This window comes from Salmo salar, chromosome 23 (genome assembly GCF_965601325.2).
Source record: "Salmo salar chromosome 23, fSalSal1, whole genome shotgun sequence".
Lineage (NCBI taxonomy): Eukaryota > Metazoa > Chordata > Actinopteri > Salmoniformes > Salmonidae > Salmo > Salmo salar.
The window spans coordinates 48,667,946-48,682,620 of NC_138313.1; the positions used below are offsets into that span (position 1 = coordinate 48,667,946).

The 14,675-nt window shown below is 45.7% G+C and overlaps 1 long non-coding RNA gene across 1 annotated transcript; it reads left to right on the forward strand.

The window, feature by feature from the left end:
* Positions 1-226: 226 nt before the first annotated feature.
* LOC145863060 (uncharacterized) lies at positions 227-2,222 on the forward strand. Its single transcript, XR_014382391.1, has 3 exons — positions 227-372; positions 498-557; positions 789-2,222. It is a non-coding gene; the product is annotated as an uncharacterized LOC145863060 (long non-coding RNA).
* The last annotated feature ends 12,453 nt before the right edge of the window (positions 2,223-14,675 follow it).

Consider the following 14,675-nt stretch of genomic DNA (forward strand, 5'->3'; position numbering starts at 1 on the left):
TGTGATATGAAATTAACTTAATGTGAAACTTTTCATCTCAATCATTATGTTGTCATTTTTCTCTCCCTCTCTCTGTCCCTGTCCCTCTCTCTCACTGTCCGTCCCTCTCGCTCTCTGTCCGTCTGTCCGACCGTCCGTCCGTCCGTCCGTCTCTCTCTCTCTCTCTCTCTCTCTCTGTGTCTCTCTCTCTCTCTCTCTCTCTCTCTCTCCAGAGTTATCAGTCTCTCTCCAGTATCAGTGTATCTTCAGACTTACCCAGCATCGTTGTCAATCCTCTTCAGTATTTTGGAGATGTGAGTAAGACTGTGTCTGAACTGAGAGAGAAACTAGAAGACTTCCTTAAAGGAGAATGGACCAAGATCTCCACTACAGGTGTGTTGAAAACAATAAGAACATCAACTTTAGACCACTGAAAGTTCCCTACTAGTCATATACATGTGGAATATGCTATGATGATAACATTCCCTCTCTCTGTCAATGTGTTTGTGTGTCTGTAGTGAATATAGTGGATGTTGTACTGCCTCCAGAGCCCAAGACCAGAGAACAGTTGTTACAATGTGAGTATCTTTATTGTGAAGTAACTAACAGTCTCTTTTTACTGAAACTCCTAACAATCCCTCTAGAAATATATAGCAATAGTAGATCTAATCAAAGACTGGGTATCTATCTGACTCCTCATATTTCTCTGATTTGATCTCTGCTGTGCTCTAATCAAAGACAGGGTAGATACAGTATCTGACTTAACTTATTGTTCTGACTCCCCTCATTGGTCTCTGCTCTTCTCCCAGATTCCTGTCAGCTCACACTGGACCCAAACACAGCACAAACACGCCTCTCTCTGTCTGAAGGGAACAGAAAGGTGACCTATACAGCCCAAGTCCAACCATATCCTAACCATCCAGACAGATTCACCAACTACTGTCAGGTTCTGTATAGAGAGGGTCTGTCTGGACGCTGTTACTGGGAGGTGGAGTGGAGTAGGGAGTGGGTTGATACAGCATTCTCATATAAAGACATCAGCAGAACAGGGTCAGATGGTGGATTTGGAGACAATAACAAGTCCTGGAGATTATATTACTGTAGAGGTGGTTATTGTTTCATACATAATAATGTTGTGACTGGAGTATCAGGCCCTCAGTCCTCCAGAGTAGGAGTGTACCTGGATCACAAGGCAGGTACTCTGTCCTTCTACAGGGTCTCTGACACAATGACCCTCCTCCACAGAGTCCAGACCACATTCACTCAGGCCCTCTATCCTGGGTTTTATCTCTGTTACAGTACTGCTGAGCTGGTTAAACTGTAGTAGGGTCCACAGATACTAGTCATGCTGGTGTAGTCTATAGCTGAGCTGGTTAAACTGTAGTAGGGTCCACATAGATACTAGTCATGCTGGTGTAGTTTATAGCTGAGCTGGTTAAACTGTAGTAGGGTCCACATAGATACTAGTCATGCTGGTGTAGTTTATAGCTGAGCTGGTTAAACTGTAGTAGGTTCCACATAGATACTAGTCATGCTGGTGTAGTCTATAGCTGAGCTGGTTAAACTGTAGTAGGGTCCACATAGATACTAGTCATGCTGGTGTAGTCTATAGCTGAGCTGGTTAAACTGTAGTAGGGTCCACATAGATACTAGTCATGCTGGTGGTGATGGTCCCCAGATGTGATGATTTATTCTACTCTGTTTTATCTACAATGATTTAACTGATTTCATCTTCAGATGTTCTGAATTAAAATAAACATTCAATGTATTCATATTTATTATAGTGCAATGTTTCAATCTTGTACATTTCCATGAATCATGATGTATGGTGTTGATGTATATTGGTTGTCATTCAGAACCATTGATATGTTTTCTCAGTTGGGTCTCTGTCTCTATGTAATTCTCCTCAGTATCATTGATCAGCTTGTAGGCTCGGCCCTAATTGATGTGTTCTCTGTCACCTGGAGCTGCATGGACAATGGTCCAGGAACAAAAGGACAATTCAGGACTAGTCAGCCCACTACAAGCTGGAATCACTTACTTTCTACTAAAGTATATGGTCTGGTTTCCCAGACACAGATTAATCCTAGTCCTGGACTAAAAAGCATGTTCAATGTAGATGTCCAGGAAAGCGGCCCTAAATGTGTCATCTTTCATCCTCCCATACTGCTCAGTCCAGCAACATTAAACCTGTCCAGCAGGTGGTGGTATTGACCAAACAATAAAACCAGCAGATATCTTGACTTGCCACTCAGTATATCAGTAATGTTCAGAATAGTACTTTAACCTCTATGGGCACTCCATCAACAGCAGGTGCATTTCAAGAGCGGCAAATTTGAATCCAAATAAATGTCAAAATTCAAATTTTTCAAACATACAACTATTTTACACCCTTTGAAAGATAAACATCTCCTTAATCTAACCACGTTTTACGATTTCAAAAAGGTTTTACGGCGAAAGCATAAATTTAGAGTATGTTAGGACAGTACATTTACAAGAGTTGTGTGTAATGTTTTGTCAATTCAAAGACAGGGTCACCAAAACCATAAAACCAGCTAAAATGATGCACTAACCTTTTACAATCTCCATCAGATGACACTCCTAGGACATTATGTTAGACAATGCATGCATTTTTAGTTCTATCAAGTTCATATTTATATCCAAAAACAGCGTTTTACTATGGCATTGATGTTGAGGAAATCGTTTCCCTCCAATAACCGGCAGTCAAGTCAGTACCACAAATTAAATAATTAAAATTAGAAAACATTGGTAAAATATTATATTGTCATTTAAAGAATTATAGATTTACATCTCTTGAATGCAATCAACTTGCCAGATTTAAAAATAACCTTACTGGGAAATCACACTTTGCAATAATCTGAGCACTGCGCCCAGAAAAATACGCGTTGCGATACAGACTAGACGTCATGTTGGGGAGATCTAAAATCGAAAATACTATGTAAATAATCCATTACCTTTGATTCTCTTCATCAGATGTCACTTCCAGGTATCACAGGTCCATAACGAATGTAGTTTTGTTCAAAAAAGCTCATCATTTATGTCCAAAAATCTCCGTCTTGTTAGCACATGACCTAAGCCAGCCGGACTTCTCGTCATGAACGAGGGGAAAAAATATATTTACGTTTGTTCAAACATGTCAAACGTTGTATAGCATAAATCATTAGGGCCTTTTTTAACCAGAACATTAATAATATTCAAGGTGGACGAATGCATACTCTTTTATAACGTATTGGAACGAGGGTACCCAACATGAACTCGCGCGCCAGGTGTCTAATGGGCCATCATCGTTCCATGGCTCTTGTTCGGTCAGATCTCCCTCCAGAAGACTCAAAACACTTTGTAAAGGCTGGTGACATCTAGTGGAAGCAATAGGAAGTGCCAAAATATTCCTCAGCCCCTGTGTTTTTCAATGGCATAGGTTTAAAGGTAATACAACACATCAGGTATCCACTTCCTGTCAGAAAATGTCTCAGGGTTTTGCCTGCCAAATGAGTTCTGTTATACTCACAGACACCATTCAAACAGTTTTAGAAACTTTAGAGTGTTTTCTATCCATATATAATAAGTATATGCATATTCTAGTTACTGGGTAGGATTAGTAACCAGATTAAATCGGGTACATTTTTTTTATCCAGCCGTGCAAATACTGCCCCCTAGCCCTAACAGGTTAATATCATTGGAGAATGATGGTCTTTTTAATCCACTATCCAGAGTCAGGAACAGATGAAGTTAGGTCTGCTACTGTTCAGTGATTAAATATGATTTATGGTGATGGGAAATAAAAAATACAACACTAAACTTCATCTAGTAATAGTTTTCCTTTGTTATTTATTCCAAGGTGTGTCTTTAACTTGTAAATGGATTGTGTGGAGGTGAGCTAGTGGTGTGGCTGATAGCATAGAATGAAAAGGGAGGATAGGAGGGGAAATGGGCAGATATATCAGACAGATTAGGGAGAGAAAGATTTTCATACAGGAGTTAGTGTCTCTGTTGCAAATGGTTCCTGTTACGAATCCCTTTGGCCCTGCAGTATCCAAACCAACCCCAAAGCTAGTCTAGCCTGCTGTAAAAACAGCTAGCTAACCAAAAACATACAGTGGGTGGTCCAGTTCTAACTAGTGTATTTATTTTGTTTTCCCGGGTAATGTAGGACCATGGGCGACTTGTCTATTATCCCCTTTTCCCACCAACAAACAAACATTCAGGCACAACAACAATACTCAGGTGGGGACAAAGTGACATGTAGGCCCTAAAACCAAAAGAGAGATCAATGCATACGGAAAGAAAGAGCGAGAGAAAGCTTGAGTTCAGAGAGCTTGAGCCTCCAGAGAGAGATTGAATTGTTGAGAAAACAACTGGCTGGGTTTTTAAACCAAGGGAAAGGTGCTGTGATAGGGTAAGTCAAAAGGAGCAGGTGTCTTCTGATTGGTGACTGATTGGAATGATTATTGTGAGGGGAGAAGGAGAGAAAAGAAATACACACACAGGATGCCTGTATCCGTAACAGTTCCCTATTCCCTACGTAGTGCACTACGGTGCTTCTGACCAGGTCTAAAGTAGTGTTCTACATAGGGAAGAGGGTGTAGATTTATTACAATAACATGCTTTAGTGTTTGGCACAAAAAAATATTAGATCTCTACCCTCCCACTTCATGTCTGTCATCCCCCAGCTCTGTTAAGACTTCCTCTCATTGAACTGGGCCTCATTCTAAATGGTCACTTTGTATTGATAGTCCATACTGGGCTTTACTATGGTTCTACATACAGTATCTGTATTGATAGTCCATACTGGGCTTTACTATGGTTCTACATACAGTATCTGTATTGATAGTCCATCCTGGGCTTTACTATGGTTCTACATACAGTATCTGTATTGATAGTCCATACTGGGCTTTACTATGGTTCTACATACAGTATCTGTATTGATAGTCCATACTAGGCTTTACTATGGTTCTTCATACAGTATCTGTATTGATAGTCTATACTGGACTTTACTATGGTTCTACATACAGTACCTGTATTGATAGTCCATACTGGACTTTACTATGGTTCTACATACAGTATCTGTATTGATAGTCCATACTGGGCTTTACTATGGTTCTACATACAGTATCTGTACCTGGAGGGTTTCTGCTCACATATTCCTTTATCTCCACAACTTTATCTGATTCTCTCTCTCTCCCACTTCCCTTCATGGATTTAAAGGAAATGACTGGTATATGTAAACTCCCTCTACTCCATGTCAACACCAATCCAATGATTTGAAATGTGTGAGGAGTAGTGAAGGAAAGCTACACTTCATGAGGATGGAGAGATTATTGGGACGCCACCATGGAGAGATGATAGAGGGATGTGAAAGAGGAGAGAGGTAATGGTTGTACTCCCCCATGGAGAGATGATAGAGGGATGTGAAAGAGGAGAGAGGTAATGGTTGGACTCCCCCATGGAGAGATGATAGAGGGATGTGAAAGAGGAGAGAGGTAATGGTTGTACTCCCCCATGGAGAGATGATAGAGGGATGTGAAAGAGGAGAGAGGTAATGGTTGTACTCCCCCATGGAGAGATGATAGAGGGATGTGAAAGAGGAGAGAGGTAATGGTTGTACTCCCCATGGAGAGATGATAGAGGGATGTGAAAGAGGAGAGAGGTAATGGTTGTACTCCCCCAAGGAGAGATGATAGAGGGATGTGAAAGAGGAGAGAGGTAATGGTTGTACTCCCCCATGGAGAGATGATAGAGGGATGTGAAAGAGGAGAGAGGTAATGGTTGTACTCCCCCATGGAGAGATGATAGAGGGATGTGAAAGAGGAGAGAGGTAATGGTTGTACTCCCCCATGGAGAGATGATAGAGGGATGTGAAAGAGGAGAGAGGTAATGGTTGTACTCCCCCATGGAGAGATGATAGAGGGATGTGAAAGAGGAGAGAGGTAATGGTTGTACTCCCCCATGGAGAGATGATAGAGGGATGTGAAAGAGGAGAGAGGTAATGGTTGTACTCCCCCATGGAGAGATGATAGAGGGATGTGAAAGAGGAGAGAGGTAATGGTTGTACTCCCCCATGGAGAGATGATAGAGGGATGTGAAAGAGGAGAGAGGTAATGGTTGTACTCCCCATGGAGAGATGATAGAGGGATGTGAAAGAGGAGAGAGGTAATGGTTGTACTCCCCATGGAGAGATGATAGAGGGATGTGAAAGAGGAGAGAGGTAATGGTTGGACTGGACTTATTTATTCTCTCATGAATGACTTCTTCTATCTCAATAACATAATTGCAGTTTACAAGATAAGTTCATTCAAGGAAGTATCCATGTTTTACAGTTTTCACAGTGTAACAGAAATGTTGTTGTCTGAATATATAGCCATTAATTGTACAACTTGTCTCACGCAATCATTGGTTCCTGTAGGTGCAGGGTAAAGATATGACGGGGAGACGGTCATGACCTCCTCCTCAGACCTTTTGGCAGAACGCCCAGAATATCTTCAATTAAGATAGGAGACGGTGCCAGACAGGAACCAACCCTGTGAAGCATGTTCTATAAGATAGGAGACGGTGTCAGACAGGAACCAACCCTGTGAAGCATGTTCTATAAGATAGGAGACGGTGCCAGACAGGAACCAACCCTGTGAAGCATGTTCTATAAGATAGGAGACGGTGCCAGACAGAAACCAACCCTGTGAAGCATGTTCTATAAGATAGGAGACGGTGCCAGACAGGAACCAACCCTGTGAAGCATGTTCTATAAGATAGGAGACAGTGTCAGACAGGAACCAACCCTGTGAAGCATGTTCTATAAGATAGGAGACGGTGCCAGACAGGAACCAACCCTGTGAAGCATGTTCTATAAGATAGGAGACGGTGCCAGACAGGAACCAACCCTGTGAAGCATGTTCTATAAGATAGGAGACGGTGCCAGACAGAAACCAACCCTGTGAAGCATGTTCTATAAGATAGGAGACGGTGCCAGACAGGAACCAAAACAATGAAGCATGTTCTATAAGATAGGAGACAGTGCCAGACAGGAACCAACCCTGTGAAGCATGTTCTATAAGATAGGAGACGGTGCCAGACAGGAACCAACCCTGTGAAGCATGTTCTATAAGATAGGAGACGGTGTCAGACAGGAACCAACCCAATGAAGCATGTTCTATAAGATAGGAGACGGTGCCAGACAGGAACCAACCCTGTGAAGCATGTTCTATAAGATAGGAGACGGTGCCAGACAGGAACCAAAACAATGAAGCATGTCTATGTAGCTTTCTTGCTGTATACTGTCATGAAGTTGCCCTGTTGGGGGCGGTTTATGACCCCCCCATAAATACCTTTCCCCCTTTTCTCTCCACTCTACAGAGTGGACTCTTGGAAAGCCCTTTGTTAACGTAGAGAGAGTATGGTAACATCAAAAGGTTTTACTTATTTATTCTCTCATTACTGACATTCTTTATCACTGAAGTAATTACACAACATAATTCATGTTAGATAGATAAGGCTCTCTTCCTCCTGTAAGAGTCATTGAAGTGTTGGATGAGATAGGACCCTGCCTTCACCGGGGAATATTTGTTGGACCCGTCACAACTGGTGCACTAGCGGTCCTGGGGGGGGGGGCTCTAACAGTACAACTGGCCCCAGCTGAAATGGTCTAGAACTGCCACTGAAATGGTGATGAAGGCCTCCTGGTCCAGCTGCACAAAGCCAGGGACTGCAGTGTGCTCCAGTCTCCAGCAGGGGGCAGTAAAACCCCATGGACCTGAAAGGTGAAAGTGAGGAGTAAAAATCAAAGGTGAATTTATATTGATGTTTCCACAGAGACCTGAGTCATATTCACTAGGCACCAAACTGAACTCAAACAGGGAGGGACTAACTGAACTTAAGAAAATAAATGTTTTCATTTTCTGTTGCTAAATGTTTTGCTACAGTGTGCCCTAACGAATACAATTTGAATTCTTACAAATACTTTGAGCATTTCCTTTAGTCCTCCAGGTGGGAGGGGTTTGTTTGTACTTTTAAGATGTTTCTATTGGTTCCATTACAACAAACTCAATCAACCACTGCTTATTAAGTATTCAACATTATTTTAAATAGTAATTGAACGCAGGTCTGTTTCCACACGCAATAAGCCTGTAACGTCTTGTACGATCTCAGGTAAAGGTGTTTCAAATGGAAGGGCAAGTCTCACCACTGAGAGGAAAACATCACTGGTCCACCTTTGCATCAGGTCAGCTATGTTGATCAGTACTGTCCCAGGGATGCTGGGAGCAGAGATGATCTCCCCTGACCTGGTACCACCTATGGAGTTGTCATTTTAATATCAGTTTAACCCCATTACTGCTATAACACACATCAACCATGTTAGTAGAATGAAATGGATCCAGGTTCCATTTATTTTACAATAGATTTCATCACAGGTCACTTGGTAAGTTTGCTAATATCATCATCATCAAATGTATTTCTAAAGCCCGTTTTACATCAGCCGATGTCACAAAGTGCTGTACAGAAACAGTCTATGTTATGGAAAGAGCAGGTGTCCTTAATGTTTTGTACACTCAGTATATGTTGTGTCTACAAGCTCATTCCCACAGAAAACTGCAGAGGGAAGCAGTACCACCCAGTCAACCATCAGACTCCATTGTGAGACGCCTCACAGAGGATATTCAACCATCATTGCAAATCCAAGATGTCAATATCAACAAGGTGCTGATCAGTAAAGAGAAGAGAGACTAACATTCTAGAATGTTCCCTTTTTTCTGCACGGTTCTCACAGTGAAAACAACAGGATTACAAGAGTGTTCTACGCTTTCTTCATTTGATCCAATTCAAAGTTGACAATTATTTTATGGGATGAGAATTAAGTGGAGTGACTAATCTTAGCTGGTCTGAGAAAACTGATGAGACTTCTCTCCTTTATGTATACATTGGGCCATTTAAAAAGACACCAATCTGTAGAATCTCTTCTCACAGTCAGTGCAGTGATGAGGCTTCTCTCAAGTGTGTATCCGTTGGTGTGTTTTTACATTACCCAATCGGGAGAAACTCTTGCCACATTAACATTTACATTTTACATTTTAGTCATTTAGCAGACGCTCTTATCCAGAGCGACTTACAGTAGTGAATGCATAAATTTCATACAATTTCATACATTTTTTTGCAGGCCCCCTGTGGGAAGATTAAGAGAAGAAGTAAGGCTTCTCTCCTCTGTGTGTTCTCTGATGACCCTTTTAGCTCAGCTGTTGATAAAAAACAAAATCTACAGTCAGATCAGTGATAAGGCGTGTCCCCAGTCCGGCCCTTGGTGTCTCTTGAACTGGGCCAGTCGAGAGAAACTCTTTCCACAGTCAGAGCAGGAGTAAGGCTTCTCTCCCGTGTGTGTCCTCTGATGAACTTTTAGGTCAGTTGATGTTGTGAAGCATTTTACACAATCAGAGCAGGAGTAAGGCTTCTCTCCATTCTGATTACCTTAGTGTCTTTTTTGGGGGGAATATTTGTCAAATTATTTGTCAAAACATTTTGTCACCTGGTGATTTAGGATGGGTCTTGGTTTGTTCTAACATGTTACTGTGTCACCTGGATCTGATTACTGTGGGGTTAACGGGATCTGATTACTGTGGGGTCACCATGATCTGATTACTGTGGGGTCACCATGATCTGATTACTGTGGGGTCACCATGATCTGATTACTGTGGGGTCACCATGATCTGATTACTGTGGGGTCACCATGATCTGATTACTGTGGGGTCACCAGGATCTGATTACTGTGGGGTCACCATGATCTGATTACTGTGGGGTCACCATGATCTGATTACTGTGGGGTCACCATGATCTGATTACTGTGGGGTCACCATGATCTGATTACTGTGGGGTCACCGTGATCTGATTACTGTGGGGTCACCGTGATCTGATTACTGTGGGGTCACCGTGATCTGATTACTGTGGGGTCACCGTGATCTGATTACTGTGGGGTCACCATGATCTGATTACTGTGGTGTGTGCCGATACGTTAACTGCTCAAAACACAAAGAGGCAACACCCCACAAACAGCGTGGGGGAAAAAGGAACTTAAATGTGATCCCAATCAGAGAAAACTAGCGACAGCTGTCTCTGATTGGGAATCGACAGAACCCAACATAGAAATAAACCACATAGAGCTAACACCAGGCTATAACGCAAACATAGAAAACAAACCAAGGAAAAATACCCAACATGACACACCCTGACCCGAGTTCACCTGGTCAGGGCGTGACAGTACCCCCCCAACGGTGCGTACTCCCGGCGCACCAAACTTTAGTCTATTGGGGGGGGACCCGGGTGGGCGCCTCACCCTCGTTGGAGGCTCTGGCCCCGGGCGTGTTCTTTCCCCCGCCTCCACCTTAGCCCTACCCCTCTGGCCCGGACTGGACCACTGTGGAGCGGCATGCTCAGGCTCTGGAGCGGAGCTGTCGACCGGAACAAGATTGGACACCGGTGGACCGGACACGGGCCGTGCCGGACTGGGAACACGCACCACTGGCTTGGTGCGGGGAGCAGGAACGGGCCGGGCCGGACTGGGAACACGCACCACTGGCTTGGTGCGGGCAGCAGGAACGGGCCGGGCCGGACTGGGAACACGCACCACTGGCTTGGTGCGGGGAGCAGGAACGGGCCGGGCCGGACTGGGGACACGCACCACTGACTTGGTGCGGGGAGCAGGGACGGGCCGGACAGGACTGTGGACACGCACCGTGGGCTTGGTGCGGGGAACAGGAATGGGCCGGACAGGACTGTGGACATGCACCGTGGGCTTGGTGCGGGGAACAGGAACGGGCCGGACAGGACTATGGACACGTACCGTGGGCTTGGTGCGGGGAACAGGAATGGGCCGGACAGGACTGGGGACACGCACCACTGACCTGGTGCGGGGAGCAGGGACGGGCCGGGCCGGACTGGGAACACGCACCACTGGCTTGGTGCGAGGAGCAGGAACTGGCCAGGCCGGACTGGGGACACGCACCGCTGACTTTAGTGCGGGGAGCAGGGACGGGCCGGGCCGGACTGGGAACACGCACCACTGGCTTGGTGCGGGGAGCAGGAACGGGCCGGGCCGGACTGGGAACACGCACCACTGGCTTGGTGCGGGCAGCAGGAACGGGCCGGGCCGGACTGGGAACACGCACCACTGGCTTGGTGCGGGGAGCAGGAACGGGCCGGGCCGGACTGGGGACACGCACCACTGACTTGGTGCGGGGAGCAGGGACGGGCCGGACAGGACTGTGGACACGCACCGTGGGCTTGGTGCGGGGAGCAGGGACGGGCCGGGCCGGACTGGGAACACGCACCACTGGCTTGGTGCGGGGAGCAGGAACGGGCCGGGCCGGACTGGGGACACGCACCACTGACTTGGTGCGGGGAGCAGGGACGGGCCGGGCCGGACTGGGAACACGCACCACTGACATGGTGCGGGGAGCAGGGACGGGCCAGGCCGGACTGGGAACACGCACCACTGGCTTGGTGCGGGGAGCAGGAACGGGCCGGGCCGGACTGGGGACATGCACCACTGACTTGGTGCGGGGAGCAGGGATGGGCCGGGCCGGACTGGGAACACGCACCACTGGCTTGGTGCGGGGAGCAGGAACGGGCCGGGCCGGACTGGGGACACGCACCACTGACTTGGTGCGGGGAGCAGGGACTGGCCGGACAGGACTGTGGACATGCACTGTGGACTTGGTGCGGGGAGCAGGGACGGGCCAGACAGGACTGTGAACACGCACTGCTGAACTGAAGCGTGAAGCCGGTTTAGCCACTCGTCCTGGCCAGTGGTGCGTGTTCCCAGTCCGGCCCATCCACAGACAGTCCAGACAACATGGTCACATGTAATGGTTTTGACATCACATACACAACATATATATATTGAATACTCAGATACTGCTCAACAGAGACAATAAGAGCACAACCCTTATATATGGTGACTGTATATTGATATTGTAGTTTGTCCTTTAGGGCACCTGTAACGCCCCCCCTGCCTATGTACATTGGAATCCTTGGAATGTTTTGTCCTGTGATGAAACAATGGCCACGTTAGTTTCTACTCCCGTCTCCTTGGTTACTGTCCTTCTATTTGTTGTAGAAGTAATACAGCGTGTTCTACAACACTGACCTGTTGTGGATCCACTATGTGGATCAATGATCAATAACCAGTATTCATTATGTATGTTACCATGTATCATACATGTCATCTACATATTTCTACTTTAAGAGGAAATTATGATGACCATTGGACTAGGCAAACAAAGGGAAAGGGGGTATCTAATAGTAAAGTGGCACGGTACTCTGTTTAGTTTAATAACACTTGGTCTATAGTGTGGCTATGTAACCTATGTATCTAATGATGATATATGTCAATGTCTATATGCCTATGAAATAAAGTCATAACAGATCCTTAAACAATGTTTCAAATAAAATGTTTTATTATTCCCAAAGTACAATACAGTCACATCACATGTATATAGATAGTGTCAACAACTACAGAGAGGAATGTTGCACCCTGACATCCCTCAGACCGGGTTACCATTGTCAACTTATACATTGCCTATGTGTGCTCGAATAAAATAGCTCATTGAGATTCCCACCCTGAATGTGATATTGACTCCCAGTTTGGACGTCCCATCCCCAGTCCTATGGCTTTCCTTAGACTGGATACGGCGCTCCTCGTCGGATTTACTGAAATTGGGGACTTTCCGATCCCAGTCCTATGGCTTGCCTTAGACTGGATACAGCGTTCCTCGTCGGATTTACTGTAATTGGGGACTTTCCGATCTGCCCCACATGACTGCTATCACGGAACAGGCAAACTTCTTCCATAAGAACAGACTGGTTTTGGACGCTGGGACAATGGATCACCTGAAAAAGGTTGGTGTTATGGAAGAGAGTAGAGTTGTCATGGAACTGGATAAGGATGTGTTCACTAAAGCAAAAGAACTGATGACAATGATTAGTGAGCCTGACAAGACCAATTCAATTGTAGAGATGTCCGACAATCTACATGAAGCTTACCAAGAGTTGAGAGGTAACAAGTTCTACGCCTCTGATTCCGATGTCCTGCGTTTTGTTGCTTTCACTGCATACGCCGATCAGGCTGAACACTTGGTCTATCACGATGCCAATGTTCGCTTCAAACCTTTAGGGCATGATCATAAAACGGACCTTGGCTCAGGTGCAGACATGAAGGCTGTAATGATAACCTTAACCAAGCGTACCCATGAAGTCCTAGCCAATCAGCTCTCGTTTGTGGAACCGAGAACAAGCACTTTAGTCAACAAACGCTGGATCGCTTGAAGGTAGCCAACTCCAGTGTTAAAACGACCTACCTAGAAACGGTGAAGACGTGGCTACAGCACATTACAGGACTCTCTGTCAAGCCAGTCGAATGCCCCGAGTATCACAAGTGTAACCCTTGCGAAGCAGCCTTCTACAGATACCCCTTGAACCTCCAGGCTAACACAGGGTGTATCACGGCCATGCTCGGTGGATCGCTCATATGCGAGGCCAAGCGTTCTGACACAAGCAAGGTGTCTGATGGTGATAATGAACATGGGTCCACTCACATTAGAGATGGCAACATGGAGGATCATCACAACCAGGTCCCCCTAACCCAAATCGATTCCTCGTCTTACACAGAGATCATTTCACACCCCTACCAGCCTTTCAACAAATGTGTCGCCAACTCCAGGGTGCTGATAGCTCACTATGCAGACTGTACCTTGGTGAACCGATCTGGAAAGCTTTTAGCTCACTGCATTATAGACTACTGCTTACCCCGCTACATGTACAGTTCTGCCCTTGGCTCCCACAGCCTGGGTGATTGCAAAGAGCACTTGCTCACCTCAATCACCTCAGTCAGACAGAGGTTGAAGAGGGCAACCATGGCTTTCAACTCGGTAATGAACAACTGTCCCGAACACATGATACCCGTCTGCGGTACTAGTGAGTTGGAGCACCTAAGGATAAACAGGGAAACGGTGGCGCATCTGCCCGGTGAGAAACTCGAGGTATGCAGCAATGTAATCACCAAGGACATATCCCTACAGCCCAGCGATGTCTACAGGAACCTAAGTGCCTCACTTGGGAAAAGGCTCACGGAAGCCATATCGGAAGGCATACTGTCCCTTGTCGACAACGACTCTTGCTCTGCCGCCTCCATCTTGCTGGTTTGGTCCAAAATAATCCATCGTTATATCCGAATAGCGGCGTTTTGTTCGTGCGTTCCAGACACTATCCGAAATAGTAAAGAAGTGTCGCGCGCATGGCGCAATTCCTGACAATAAAATTCTAAATATTCCATTACCGTACTTCGAAGCATGTCAACCGCTGTTTAAAATCAATTTTTACGCCATTTTTCTCGTAGAAAAGCGATAATATTCCGACAGGGAATCTCCTTTTCGGCAAACAGAGGAAAAAAATCCCAAAGGCGGGGGCGGTCGGGTCACGCGCATAAGCCCAGTGTCCCTTGATCGGCCACTTGAGAAAGGCGATAATGTGTTTCAGCCTGGGGCTGGAATGACGACATTCTGTTTTTTCCCGGGCTCTGAGCGCCTATGGACGACGTGGGAAGTGTCACGTTAGAGCAGAGATCCTTAGTAAATGATAGAGATGGAAAAGAAGTTCAAGAAATGGTCAGACAGGCCACTTCCTGTAAAGGAATCTCTCAG